General features: G+C 24.9%; 1 protein-coding gene across 5 annotated transcripts in view; it reads left to right on the forward strand.

Moving 5' to 3' along the window:
* Positions 1-16,756, forward strand: part of LOC114130344 (uncharacterized) — a 282,938-nt gene that overhangs the window by 224,409 nt on the left and 41,773 nt on the right. The window lies entirely within an intron of this gene.

A 16,756-nucleotide genomic window follows, 5' to 3' on the forward strand; every position in this document is an offset into this window, starting at 1 on the left:
AAGCACCCTTACATAGATAGAGATAGAGAGCCTTGATGATAATTTATAATCTAGGCTGTCTAGATAGATCTCTGCTGTGTGCCGAGTATCAATATAAAACATAATATTTAAATATAAATCAAAAAGTATATTTTTATATTACAATTAATATTGTTGATGAAATCATTGTTTTCATCTACATAATATTAAATATAATATTGAACATGTCCGTATTATGATTAACATCATTAAAAAATGTAATAATAAAAATATAAATCTCTTTATTTTAATTTAGTATCAATTAAATGCTTAAATTTAACTCCTTAAGTTAGCTGAACTAGGGATAAATTTTGTAAGTTCATTCAATTAAATTAATTTTCAAGTTCTAGTTTTATTTTTTTATTTTTGACCTCATTAAGCTTTTTAATTTAATTAATTATCATTTTTTTTTGTAAAATTAATTTTATTTAACAAAATTGTAACATTTAAATAAAATCAACTATTCGATGGATATACATGAACGATACAAATTCGTATTTCATACTTCAATTTAACATAAAAATAATAAACAGAAAAATCGTCGGTCATCGGATTGGGTTTTCTTCAAAACTTACCTATAAACTGATAATGACTTAGCAATATTTAAAAGACGTTATTATCGGACAAAAATAGTTTAAAGACAAACATTATATATTTTCAAAAAACTATATGTAATATTATTTTTTTTCTTGATGGAAATTTGGAAATATATTATAATTTATTGTAATATAATATATTATTTTATGTTCATGACTTTTTTCATAAGCTTCAGAGCACCCTTTTACCAACAGCGCCTGTGGCAAGAATACATACTTGCCCAACCCTCCTAGAACCGATGCTGAGTATATCGAATTGTATGATTTTTTATATAGCTCTTTATTAAATTGATATAATTTACTATTCGTTTTTATGGTAAGTTGATTTAATAATTTAATTTTTGAAGGAAAATTGAACTTATTAAATAATTATTATAGTGGGTAAATATTTATATAATTTATGATATTAACTTTTGAATCATTATCACCTTACCGTAGAACGGTGTGAATAAATATACGTATTAAGAATAAGCAATAGTTCAAAATCAATCTCAATTTTTTGAAAGTATCATTTTTTTTATAAAATATAGTAATATTAGTACGTATAAGGGCAGGTAAATTTTTACTTTTGACCAACAAAATACCAAGTAGATCCAATTAGCTGCCAAAAACCAATGTCAGTTTTAAAATCAAATCATTTTTTTTTTTTTTTTGATTTAAAAGGTGATAAGTAAAACAAAAATTAAAAAATATAAAAGTATATACTACATATGCATTATTATAAAATCAATACATCACTTAGAAATAAGGATCTAAAATAAATATATATATATATATGTATATGTATATTATGTATGTATATTGTACACATCGATTATTCGCTTGTAAACAATTATGTAACTCAACACTTAATCTATATTAAAGAATCACTTCTATTCAAATGCTAGGATAAAAATAATAATTTCATCCGTCCTCGATTACTTATACTTATTTTATTGTATTATTTATTAAAGTAACATAACAAAGCAACATTCCATAACATATTTAAATTATATATAAATATATAGCTCTGGATCTATAAGCAATTTAATTTATTGTTTTTAATGATGATTTTGCACTGTTATTGTACTTATATTTTATTATGATTGTAATATAATAATTGCATAATTACAAAATAATATAAAAAATCTTAGCTTAGACCCGTTGTAACTGTTCTCGTCGACACCAATTCTCTCCCTCCTCTGCCACCACCAAACCTGGGAAAGATTGGTAAGCTACTCGTTATTATACACAAATTACAAACAATAAATGTCAACGTTTGTTGTTGTTTTTTTTTTAATCCATAGCAGTCTAGTAGCCATCGTCGATGTACAATATCGGTTTTAAAAACAATATTTTAGGAATCCAATGAAACGCCCAAGGCTCAACAAAAGATATCCTAATAATGGTCGACGTTGTTTAATATGGAAATTGCTAAGCGTATATGTTAGAATACACGATACGGTCATGTTCGTTTACAGAAACTATTGTTCTCCAAAAATAATTTCCCGAAAACAGCATACCCCAATAATATGAATATTTATTTATTTATTCATTACTGAGTCACGCAGTTCTTTGTGCATTTTGCCGAGTGTTATAATAGCGGACAAATCCATTTTAAAATTTAAAGTCGTTTAATTTGTAACCGTTTGTTTGGAGTTTCCATTTTTACTCCGACGTTTCATTACAAACAAGTGATATTTATTTTTAATTATTGTGTACTTTTATATCAAAAATAATACAATAAATATTATATTATTTAATATTATAATCAGCTGTTAAAAATGCACTTTTTTATTTTATATTTTAGTAAAATCATTTTTTGCCGTTCGAAAACACTGAAAAGCCGAATGTTTTTGTTGTATGAATAAAAAAAAATATCTACATAAAAAAAAAAAAAATTAGGCAACCAAAATAAACGTTCTTCAATAAATTTTCAGTAAATTAAATTATGCCACGAACAGCATAAGTAGTTTCCAGCTGATGCTTTTTCGACAAATAAATTAAAAAGGATCAATTCACTTCAATACATTACGATGAGAGTAAATTAATTTTGAAGTAGGTGCAATATTATTATATATTTAGTAAATGCCAACGCACTGCTATTAATATTCATACAGATTATTTCGTTGGCATACTATATTTGTTGTATAATATCCTCAAATTCTAAATCGTGTTTTCAAGTTAAGTAATTACTGAGATACACTTTATATTGGAGTTGATATTGATAAATTCCGTTACATTGTGCAATAATTTGAATATTTGAGTTTATAAAACTAAAACGATTCATTCAATAATGTAGAAAATAAAACCAATTAAAAAAAAAAAAAAAAAAGATAACATTAAAATTAAATTTCTTGAAACCATTATTATGATTTTTATTGGCACTTATGCATTTCATTACTTATTTGATTTACGTTTATTATCGTGCATATTATACTGAAGTATAAATATTGTTCATAAAATATTCATAAAATGTGTAGAATGTCTTTTAATCGAATCCCTTCGTCGGTATTTTTAATGTTTTATTTTAAAAAACTCTTAAATACTTCTACAGAAATCATTTGAAATTCGATCTTATTAAAAAAAAAAAAAAAAGAGAGAAATAATAATAATAAAAGGTATGAACGCAGTTCAGCTACCACGCGCATAGAAAGTAAAAAAATAAATATAAGAATACTTCTTTTCTTTCATATAAAAGTTTTGAGCGTATTCATAAAACACAATCACGATAAAGTCAAATCATACTGACTAGTGACTATTCAAAATACCTTTAGACTATAATCAAAGTAATATCGCTGCTGACTTTAAAATGCTCACTATAATATGTCGTCGGTAGGTTAAAAGTTAACCTAGGTACAAAGTATACCAGTCATGGTAACAAAGTAACACTGACCGACTTATTATCTATTATAATAATAATATAATGTAATATAATAATTATCACAGTGTATTGACAACGGTAGATCGAATGAATGCTTGCAGAAAAATTATAAATCATATCGATTGTGTAATGTGGACTTTCAGCAGTCTACAGATCAAGCGATGATTGTATCAGCGAAGTATTTGAGAAGGGGTGGATTGCATACTTAGTGGGCCAAGTCCTTGGGTTTTTTTTTTGTTATTTATTTATAGTATGTGTATCCAGATGGTTATAAAATTGTTAAATTTCTATCAAAAAATGAAAACGAATTAAACTGTAAAAAAATTGCAGTATAAATTGACAAATTGTGTGGCACCACCGCGTATGGAATGGTGTATTATAAAAAAAATTATTATCATCCCCAACCCTTCTCCTTAACGATCTTTAGATACACCATTGGACTGAACGTACTATATATATTACTATGAATGCACGTTAAAAGTTTCCTGTTATTTTAAAATAGTTTTTAATCGGTTAGAAATCGGTAGCTACATTGACTTCTATATAGTTTGCCAACTCTGAGTTGGTACCTACAGTACAAGACGTATACAATCGCAGATTTAACGTATTAATCGCGTTCACCCTAGTTGTGTGGAAGAACTTTTAAGAAAAACACTAATCAAATATCCTACATTGTCTACCTACAATAATCCAGGATTATTGCCGAATTCGACTAGAGAGAGAGTTTGAATAGTGCCGGACGAATAATTCAGCAGATTTGTTAGGTCGCTGGACTTAACGCGTAATTTGAATTGGGTTGGTCTTAAAGCAGGCTATAGTGAATCATTGGATGCAATAAGTTAATGATTGTATCAAATAATTTTAGCAATGATATTCACTTGCAATACATCTATTTTTGTATTTAAATCTGTCACCATCAATAATATTTCATTTTCATTTTTAAACTGAGATGCTCACATTGTTATTACGAAGACATGTATTGATTCCACAATAGTCATCAAATACCTGCAATAGTATAATAATGCACAAAATTTATAATTTTGAATAATTGTCTAAATGATTAGAAAATGGCTAAACAAACATTAAATTTACATAACATATTTAAATATCTGTTATGTGATGATATCCAAACTCCCAGACTTGTATTATAGATAACTGTTCTACTGTCCTAAGTACATTATACAGAAGTCAGAAAATACACATTTAAATTTTGTTTTAAATAAATTTCAAAAAAAAAAACAAACTATTAAGTAATTTAAAGTTCAAAAAGGTGGTTTTCAATGGAAAAACAAAAGTTTTATCGCCACACAACACTTCTTAAATGTTACAACATATCTCAAGTATACAGAAATATAATTCTTAAGTATATTTAAATATTCCAAAAATCAAAGTATGATAATTACATTATTAAGGAAAAAAATAAGATAGTATACTTGGTGAATCACTCACCAAGTATGCACATTATTTTTATTTTAATCAACTAGTGAACATTATGTAAACCTAACCATACAGTATTGTGAGTTTGTAAGGAAAAAGCTTTTATGGAAATTTAATTTTACATCAGCCATTTGTAAAATGGATAAAATTATAGATTTACTATTTGCTCGCCGTGAAAGTGCAGAGTACCTATACAATTTTAATATTTTATAATATGTTAATTGAATATCCACACAAATTAAATAATATTGATGTAGAATTTTATTTTTTTTTGATGTTATCATATTATATTTCAATACAGAACATGTACAATTATATATATTATTATGTTTAGTACCTAACCTAGTGAAAGTAAGACTATAAAACTCTAAAATAATCAAATCATGTAAGTGTTTGTATCAGTAATTAACTGTGAACGAAATACAAGAATTAAAACATCTAGAAAATATAAATATTTACTAATCGCATTTAAAACTATTTTATACTGAATTCTCAAACATGAAATAATACTGTTAGAATTTTTGTATTATGTATCACCTATTTTAATAAACCTGCGAAAATCAATGGTATAAAACAAAATATTCAATATTTTATAAATAATGGTACGTAGGTAATACGTAGACATAATTCATTACGGCATCATCATAAATATGTTATTTTATAAACTTATTATTTAACTACCTACATGCAGTTTCTTGTATTTTAAGCTTATTTATTCATCCAAATATATATTTTTTTTTTACAACAAATCATACATTGAATAAATTTAACAACAAATTTGTTTGCACAGAAAATTGTGAATATTGTGTTTTCTTCAACCTTCCTTTAACGGTTTTTATTTAAATTATTTTAACAACTGAAAATTATTAACAAGTATAATTACAAATAATACTTATTAAATTAAAAATAGTGTGTTGATAATGCGGGAGTTAATTTGCGTCTCCGTTAGCTTTTATGATAATATATTTACCATTGTGAGTTTGTTTATTGTTAATTTGAATAATTAGTGTTCTGAAATCAATTTTTTATTACATATTTTAAAAATTCTAAATTTGTAACAAAGGAATGTGATTATTAAAAAACATGTATGTGACATTTATTTAGCAAGGGGAGAGTGATACCTTTATTTTTTAGTAAAACGTAAGGAAATTAGGGTGTATTCAGAGGCATTGGAATGAAGTTATATACATGAGAGAATCGAAAAATATTTTAAATAAAAAAACCAGAGGTGGTTTACTTACAATATTTGAAAAAAATACTGAGGGGACATGATTTTGTTTTTTAAAGGTGACCACGTCTTAGAATGATATATTATCTGTGGCCATTATTTTTTGAGGTCCCATTGAATGTTCCATTCACAACAGTTTCAATCAGTTGCAATGTGAGGCAGTTGACAGAATAGGCAAAATTTTAGATTGCAATGCATGGTTCTGTTGCTTGAGTTAGACATACAATTTTTGGTATAATCCACTTTTTTCCATTCTTCGTCTGTTCGTCGGTCGAGTATATTCAATTTTGTTGATTAAAGGTTTTTGGCCTTAATTAAAACGGTTGCCATGAAATGACAACGGCATTTATGGCTTAATTTAGCTTAATTAAAATAAAACGCAATATTTTAGCAATGTACAGGTAGTTATAACTGCAGTTCATAGTGAAAAAATAATCTCGACTAGAATTCGTATATAATTTGCAATACTAGGAAGTTGTTATGAAAATATTTCATTTATCTTCACAAGTATGTATTAAATTCCTAGTTAATCAAATAAAAATTACCGTTATCTGGTCATTTATATTTTACATACACCATAAGTTTAGAATACTTTTAATTTATTACAAATAGTTGCTGAAAGGTCTACTATCCTAAATACTTAACATAGTTTATATTAATAACAGAAACTATTGTAAAATGATGTATAAATTATACTAATAACATTTAATTATAAAATATAATAACAGTAATATACAAAAATAAAAAAATAAATTTTCATACATAAATAACTTAATAATATGAATGTCAATTAAAAAATACTGACGTAAAGTTCCAAGTAATTTTCTATTTTTATGAGTCAATTTTTTTTTATTTTATTTATTTTTACGACAATAATATAGGGCAAAAAGTGTATTTTAAATAAATAATATTATGTTCCTAAAAATTGTAAATAGTATTGTCGAATTAATTTTAAAATTGAAAATATATACCTACAGGTTTCAGAGTTTCAAATAAAAAATTCAACTATTTGAATTTTTAATTAATTAAATTTAGTTTTATTACAGGTATTACTGTCTGGGAAATATTTGTTGGTGGAATCGGGCCCTTGAGACTTTTAGAAATAGTCTCTTAGTGGTTATTTTTCACCAGCTACTGTGACAACCATGTATTTGAATACTAAATAATTTGTTTTTACCTTTCCATCAAGAAGAATATGTTTCTGTCAAATTGTATTTTTTTCATATCATTAACTGTATGATTTTATAGCAATAAATTAAGGATTATAATCAAGTATTAAATACAAAAACTTACACACAACATAATATTGCTTCCAAATAATCTAATAATTTCACAGAGTTAAAAAAAAATATATTTAATTGGATTATAACATTTTTACGTCTTAAAAAATGGGAAAGTGAATATAGTTCTACTGTACGGTAGTTGTCGATTGGGTATATTATAGTATACAGAAAACAATTCTGAACGGAGACGATCTATCAGTCTATATCACTATCTACTATATACTATATTTCGGGATATGTTTTTTGATATAGCTATTAAAGTATTTTACTTAAATTTTTGTACCTATTACAATAAATTGATAAAATGTTTAAAACTTAGTTATAAAAAGAAAAGGTTTTTTTTTGCAATTTTTACAAAACTTTAACTTAACACGCATATTACAAAAATTGTAATATTTTTATACATATACAGGAACAACTTATATGAGATTTTGTATTAATTGTTAAGAAATGTTGAAAATTGTAGAAAAAAAAACTTTTTGGAAAAAAATTTTGTCATTGCTAAAAATAGATAAAATATTTTGAAAATGTTATCATGTATTGAAAATTAATATTTGGTAAAAATATCACGTAATTATCTACGTTATTATCCAATATAACAAAATCTGATTTGTAGTAAATTGGATTTGTGTAAAAATCTACGTTTTTTGTTTTTCCTGATTATCAAATTTACTTTTAAGAACTTCTTACTTTATCATTAAAAAAAAATATATACCCAAAGATTTTGGATAAAAATGGTCATTTTTTTAGGGTATTTTGAAAAAAAAAAATAGGTATTTTTTAGTTTTGAAAATTATAAAAATATTATTGCTTAATTTAATTTATTACTTAAAAAATTCCAACTTTAATATATAAATAATGTAGTTACCAAAAACCTTAATTTTTATTGAAATTAAGATAAATGGATTTTTAGTAAATATAGGTACTACATATAATATTTAATTAAACAAGTTTGCAATTATCAAATTATATCATTAAGGATCAACCATATTTTTGTATTGAATATTAGGTTTATATAAAATACTTAATATTAATTTAAAAATGTCCAACTACTTTATTTTTAAAATATCTAAAATAAGCATTAATTAATTAATTTATGAAAAAAAAAAAATTGCGAACCACGAAAATGTGGCATTATATAATATGGTTCATTCCTTATTCTACTTTATCTCTTTTAGAAAATCAGAGTTTAGCTGGAGATTTTAAAATTAAATTATTCAGTTTAAGTCAATTATCAACTTATTAAAGTATTTTATTTAAAACTCTTGGATACCCGACAGAATTACAAGCTCTTAATAGCAACGTAATCAGTGAAATTATTAGCTCAAATTCATTAGCTGGATTTTTTTTTAATACGTAGGAGCTTGAGACTCGATAATTGAAAAACCTAAAAGTTTAAAATTTCAATATCAGTGAATATAAATAACACTAAGTCCACGCCAAAGCACTTTATAACATTGGTATTTTGAGTTTTACTTTCTCACAAATTAAATTCTTATAGTTATCGTCCTGACTTTTTCAAGCTCCTGCTATTTTACTATTTCCTATTTTTATACTTTTTATATCAATTATTGTCAAAGAATAAAACAGTGGTGAGTATTCATTTTAAATCAAAAGATACACATTGGATAAACTACAAGCGCCTATAAATATGGCGATATGGATGAGATTTTTATTTAGAAAAATCTGTTCAAAACAATATACCATGTTACATTACTGTGAATTGAAGTTCACTATATTATATTACCATTGGTGTACGGGTGTTTTACTGTATTATATGTAAAATTAAATGCGTGTGTGCGTGTAGGACCTACACTATAGGTACTGGACTGGATATACGTCTAGCGGTAAATGTTATTTGTCCAAATGTCACTACGCATGAACGTGTTATTTTGTTTCGCCGACCAGGTCAGCCATGGCTATTGCTGCCGGAAATAAAATGTATTGTTTCCGGTGTAAAAAACACCAAGATACATTGTATGTATTCGCAATTCAAAAGGTTTTTTTTTCTCAATCATAATTTATATTTTTGACTCCTTTAATTTTTTTTTTTTTCCAAATAAACGAAGACTCTATTTTGTATTTTTTCATCTACTCATAACATTTCAACCGTACGCTACCACCCCCAACGTCTTTGTCAGACTTTTTTCTTGCAGACTGCAGTAACGTTTTTTTACGTAATTAATATTCTGTGTATAGCAACAATTACTAAAACCTACCATTTGAAAAATACTAAATAGAAATGGAAACGGTATAGTGACCAATTCCAATGCGACGTCGTACATCAACATCACAATGGCAATCTGACGACGGTAAGTTTAATTGAAAGCTGCGGTCGACATTTTTCAGTTCAGTTATAGTTCTTATATCCAGAAAAACTCATAAGGTGGAAATAATACTGTTAAAAAAGAAAGAGAATAAATTCGAAATACACAACTCTTACTATACAAAATCGGCTCTACATAGAAATATTAGTCACTGAGAAAAAACTTAAAGTTTTATTTTAATATTGATTATATTATACTATAACAAGTATTTAATTACAAACTTTTTATATTATGTTGCCTATAAAAAAAAAAAAAAACATTTAATTTCGTCACAACTCAGGGCGTACAGTTAAATTAATTGATAAGTATCTAAGAATAAAACTTTGTTTAGGGTAGATAACATTGATGGTATCAATTTTAGATTATTGGTAAATTAGTATTCATTTTTTAATAGTTATTGTAAATGATGAAAAATATAAATTAAATTATATTATAATCATTTCATTAGTATACTGAATTAATTTAATCTTAAAATAATTAACCATCTATAATACACGAGACTTTTTTAGTTTAAGGGAATTCTAAAATCGAGTTTGCATCAAACCTCATATATTTCAAAGTTCTTGAAAAATTATCTATAATACTCATATTCAATTATTAACTATATTTTTCATCTAACATAGGTAGGTACCTATAGTGATATAAACATTCAAAAAAACTATGAATTTATGTATATTTGATGTTAGTAATTAAAACGTCATTAATATTTCATTGAACTTTTGTCAACTTTGGTGAAACTGAATTATTTAATAGCATTAGTTATTTCTCATTCGTGCTATCAGTTATTCCTATATAATTATAAAATAATTTATATAATTTCAACAGTAAAATATAATATTAAAATTAATTGCTTTATTACTAACACATTTAGCGAATTATTTTCACAATATGTCTATATTTAAATTAGTTCTTTTATTTTTCTAAACTTAAAGATAAGTGTCAAAGATAATTCAAAATTGATCGACTACAGTTGCAGATTAAGATGATTAAATTGAGTAGGTAATATCTTGACGCCCGTTTCATTACAGTCATCTTGTTTCATAATTTCTATAATAAATGCAATTCTTAGTCTTTCAGCTTTCTTACCCTTTATTTCTATTCATTAATTGTCCTTTAGTAATCTTAAATAAATAGAGCCTTAGCAGATAACTAACAATTTGTCCACTCTTTTGGAATCATGCTGCATACTTTTCTCCACACTTAATTAAATACTTTTAAATTGCTTTCTGTCCAATTAACCATCATTATTATTCTCTAAATCCATATTGATATTGTCTTTCTAACCTTTTCTCGTCTTAAGCAATGATGACCCATGTTTTGCAGCTATATTGTATCCAGTGTGAGTGTGATCAATGATCCACATAGACATTTGTGAAAATTGTTCTCATTTTAATATTAAATTTTTGTTTGAAAAAAAGATGTATTTTTCGACATGGATATAAGCATTATCACTGATTATTATGCAACAACCCATATTAATGTACTTTATTTTATTTGAAATTGTTTGATGCTCCTTATATTTAGCGATACCTAACGGTCGAATATAACATAATAGCTTATATTAATACATAATATAAATTTACAAAAATAATAAAAAAATATAATTATGAATATAATACAAATAAAAACTTTTATTATTTTTAATTAAAACTACGAATTATGAAGGATCATAAGTGAAATCAAAAAGTAATATTATTCCAGCTTAAAAGTGCTTTTGATCATGATTTGACTATCTCTTGAAAACGAACAGAAAGAATAAAACATAAAAATGAAAAAAAATAATAATAATAACAAGACCAAAACCATTTTAGTAGTTTATATAAAATTGAGATTTAACTCTTTGAAAATGATAATCAAGACACAAAATCTGACTTTTTTATCTATGGTGAAAAAAAAAACATTTTAAAATACTGAATACTGTATAAATAATATCCGTATCACATTCAAACAAACATTAATAGTTTTAGTTTGGGATTTTTTATTAAAATAAAATATAATTTATAATAGTTTAATGAACAAATGCAGTGAAAGTACATCCAATAGAATATAAATATGATCATACTAAATAAATATTAATAAATAATATTATACTATATCTATATCTATATACCTATATACCAAACATAACTTAAATAAAAATAAATTCTGAAAACATATAAAGTGAATTAAAAATGAAAACATTCTTGTAAATTATAGGTAATTTACATGCTTACAACAAAGTGTGCACAAATAACGCTTTTAAAAACAACTACCGTAGTTTTTCATACCGTATATGTAGGTATGGGTATTTAGAAAATCTAGTTTTATAATGGAATATTGTGGTGCATCGTTATTATAACGATTATTTCAGGTCTGACAACGTCCCATAATATTTTTGAGTATACTAATATGGTTAGGTTTTAACGACGTACACCATCTTGGAGGAATAGATTAGTTGCATTACAATTATTACTCATTAGACACGTATAATTAGATTTGAGGCCAAAATAAATAATAATAACAAAAATTAGGCTACTGAAAAATATTTATATCGTAAAATATAATATGTAAAATTTCAATAACAAAAGACAATAATTAAATATTGTAACTAAATTAGTACTAAAATTAGGTATACGTATATCTATTTGTTAATTTTCTTATGTTTGTAAAATTGTAATTATAACTAAAAAATATATTGAATTTACTTATTTATTATAATAATACAAGAATTAATTTATAAAAATAATTAGTTTAGATTTGTATTTTAAGAAATAAAAAATTATAATTACAATTTTAACATTTTAAGAAATAATTTATTTTGTTAAATGTAAGATTTAAGGAATTTTAATCATTTTTATGATAGTTTAAGTACATTTTATTCAAACTATAATCTATAAGCAGAATATACTATGCGTTTACTTAATATTAAAACTTAAAACTCAGAATAGTCAATGGGAATATAAAGTTTTTATAAATAATTTAAAATTGTCCTTGTTCATATGTGTATTTTATATTTCAGTTATAACTTACTTTATAACTAGCATAGTTTATAAGAATATTTCTATTAAATATTTTACGAACCTCTATTTCTTGTGTAATACTATTTAATTACTAGAATACTTCAATGTGTGTTGTGACTAAATATAAATTTTAAAAATTTTCTATATAATATTTTTTTCATTTACACGGGTATTTTGTAAAGTCGAATAAATATTTGAACAAAAGTAGTTGTATGTTTTTTGAAATTTGATTCATTTGTAATACCTTTATCAAAAGAGGGACATTTTTGTTGGCGGTCAAGTATACAAAATTTAGAATTTGGAGCAATTGCATATGATGTGATTTTTCAGTTACTGAACAATGAAGAAAGTAAGAAACATATTTTATGCAATTGTCGTTCGGTATACATTAAATTTAAAAGTTGAAATCATATGAATTTTTCGCAACATTATTTAGTTTTCTTTTTATCTTCTTTTCCGTTGTATATTTTTCACTTCAGAGCGAAAATATTCATAAAACAGCTACAAAGTTGAGGTCCAAAATTACACAATAGAACACATGGTATTACCGCATGACCGCCCTCTGCGTGCCATCTCGTCAAAAAGGCTACCCCCATAGGGCAAATTACTTAGCTGAAGTTCTCTTGATCTAAAAACCTCTTTCTCACGCACATAAATACACAAATAACTAAGTATTTTCTGCCTGCAAATAACAACAACAATGACAAAACAAACAATGTTTATTTGTCACTCGCAAACACCGGTTCTTCGCCTATTGTCTCTGATGTCTCTTTCTATTTCTATAAAATGTGTAGGAAAAATACCTAGGAAAGGGAAGTTTATAAATTATAGGAATAGAAATCGGTGTTCAAAATTACTACTGTATACACTTTTTTTTTCTAACAATCGTTAATCAAATTATTATTAGAATTGTCAAAGTGGATAATTTATCCATACAATAACTTACTGTACATCAGATACAAATTTGTTTTGTTAGTTTCTAAGAATCAGACTAAAATACTATGTGCTTGGAAACAAATTATCTATTAAATAGGTAACTAAATAAAAACTCATTTAAAAAAAAATGTTAATTAACCGAGTTTGAAACATAATATTATTTATATTGTGTTTAGTATATTATATTATTTTTATTTATACTTATTGAAATAAATTATGAAAAATAATTATTTTCTTTTAATTTTTTTAACCTGTTCATTTAAATAGTATACTACTAATAATAATAATTATATACCACAGTAAAATTTGCTATAATATTTTTATTACTTAAAAATAAATAAATTAAGCTATGTTTGCTACTCTGTTAATCCATATGTGTGTAATTCAATAATTTAATAACATAAACACTATATTTTTGTTTTATCAAAAATTAATTTTTGTGTTGATACTCGGTATTATAAATTCTTCAATGACTTTAATTTCGGTGTCAAACCATCAACGATCAACGAATTTCAAACTAACTGGGCTTTGAGGAATTTAAAATTATAGACTCATAATACTAAAAGAGTACAAAATTTCTGAACTAATTACACGACAAATTTCTAGTGTTGGTTTTATTTTATGACTACGTCATAAATGTAAATTAACGATTTAGAAATTTAGCTACCCCAGTGTTTACGAGCATAAATAATGAACAGCATCGGTGCAATTCGAATTATAAATTATAACCCAGTGGTTTATACTCCCATATATATATATATGTATACAATATACATGTGTGTGTACATAAATATGTACATTTTTTTTTAATAACCCTCTTTTACTCTCTCTTTATCCTTTAGCTTGGTGCACACAACAATAATAATATTATTATAAGTCTCGCAAAGACAACAACGTCGTAGGCCTCTGATGTTTTCTATTAGTCGCCTGCAAAAATTCAAAGATCAAAATTCTATATGTAAATACCATTAATCTACATAACAAACACCATTATGTTCATCTCAATCACTATATATTTGCATCAACGCCATTATAATAATCAGCTTTAAAGTTACAAGAGAGCTGTAAAGCACCATCATTGATGATGTGATATAATATTCGTTGGGAAAAATACAAAAAATGTCTGCAGCATATCAGCCAGCGGAAAAATAAATTAACCTCATTCATGACTCTGCAACATCCCGTGCATTTAATACGAAGCTGAATGTTTGCTGCTTTATTTTATGATAGTATGATGTATAAAACTAATGAAACTCGAATTGTTCTAGATTTCACAAGTCACCGAAATAGTTATTCTGTGTTTCCATTTTAAGTATCTATATGAGTGTACTATGATTTAGGAAAAACTTTACTGCTCACTCTAATCAGTTGAGAATAATCTTAACAAAATTACACACACTGAGTTTATTTTGCATCATTTATATACATGATGTGTAATTTGTATGAGTTGTAGAATGCCAAATGTATTTATTTTGTTCTGTGTATTTAAAATTAAATTCATTAAACCTTTTAAAATTCTATCTGCTGTGGTGAAAAATTACTTGAACCTGTATTGAATTATAATCTTACAATTTTTAGTTATTATATAATGATAATATATTTTCTTGCAGTTATATTAATGGAATAGAATACAAAACACATGGATGGCATTAAACAGCCTTAAATGTTATTAAAACTCTGTACAATATATATTATGTTATATGTACCTATACTTATAGAGAATCGACTATTTTTATATTGACACAGATTTTTGTTTTATTTAGTTATTTGATATTTCTAATATAAAATCTCTAAAGACATAATAAAAATATAATTATATTTTAAAAACAATAAAGCACATATTGACATTATATGATCGTATAACAAACAAATAAAAATTCTATGAGGGTTTTATGGGTTCTACGACATTCAGAACAATCAGCAAAAAAACAATTAATTTGGATTATGAATAAAACACACGTTTACATACCTGCATTAAATACCGAGTCACGCTGTACTTTTTTAGAATTGTAACAAGATGTGTAGCTGTTTGAATTGAACAACATAAAATTAAATAAGCGAATGAAATTACTTAATAATTTTATAATTATAATTTAACACATTTATACGTGTTATATTTATTTAAGTTTAACATTTTAACGTTTGTATAATGTAGGTACACAATTTATTGAACATTTTTTTGTTGAACTGCCAAGATCATACTATTTGATCAAAATTAATATTAAGTCAGAATAAAGCAGACTACGCTAATGGCTACATTTTCCATTGATAATAAATTGAATATGTATACAATTATATTTTCTTTCTTCTCATTGTTTAAAATGTGTCTCTTTTCACGGTCCATTTAGTTTTAATAATCAATGTCTTCTTTTATAGTTATATACTAAAGAATATTAGAATTTTCATTTGTTATTTTTAAAACAATAACCCTTTATGTTTCAATGGTCTATACTCAATGAACTTATTGGATGGCTTGGAATATAATTTTTGTCTGTAAATGTGTAATATTTGTAAAACAAAGTGAGTTAATTAATATAAATGTAAAAAGTAAATTATTAAAAAATTGAAAACTATATTCAAATTTTTAAATTATTTTATTTTACACTAGTGACCAAACAACGAATAGTGGACTTATGTTGATCAACTACTACTTTTTTAGTATTTTGAATATTTGAGTATTTGAATTTTTATAGGTCTACTGATTGAATACCTAATTACATATTCTTACAATTTATTTATTTCCACATTAATTATTATTTATTAATTAGTTTTAATGTTTAATATACATTAGTTTTTTTAATATATTAGTTTATTAATCATAGTTTTACTTTATGCATCTTTGTTGTTTTTACTATACGCAAATACCATAGCATTAAACGGAAGTTTAAAAAAAATCTCTTTCATTACAAAATGGTTAAAACATTACATACAAAACTTAGTTGAGTGCTAATAAGCGTTAAACTTGAAGCGGCTTTGTTGAAATAAAATCTCGTCGAAAACACATGAGTATAGGATTGGAAGTAGCGCTTACACTTTGCGAATTAATTTAAACATCTTAACAAGTTTACT

This window comes from Aphis gossypii, chromosome 2 (assembly GCF_020184175.1).
Source record: "Aphis gossypii isolate Hap1 chromosome 2, ASM2018417v2, whole genome shotgun sequence".
NCBI classification, from domain to species: Eukaryota; Metazoa; Arthropoda; class Insecta; order Hemiptera; family Aphididae; genus Aphis; species Aphis gossypii.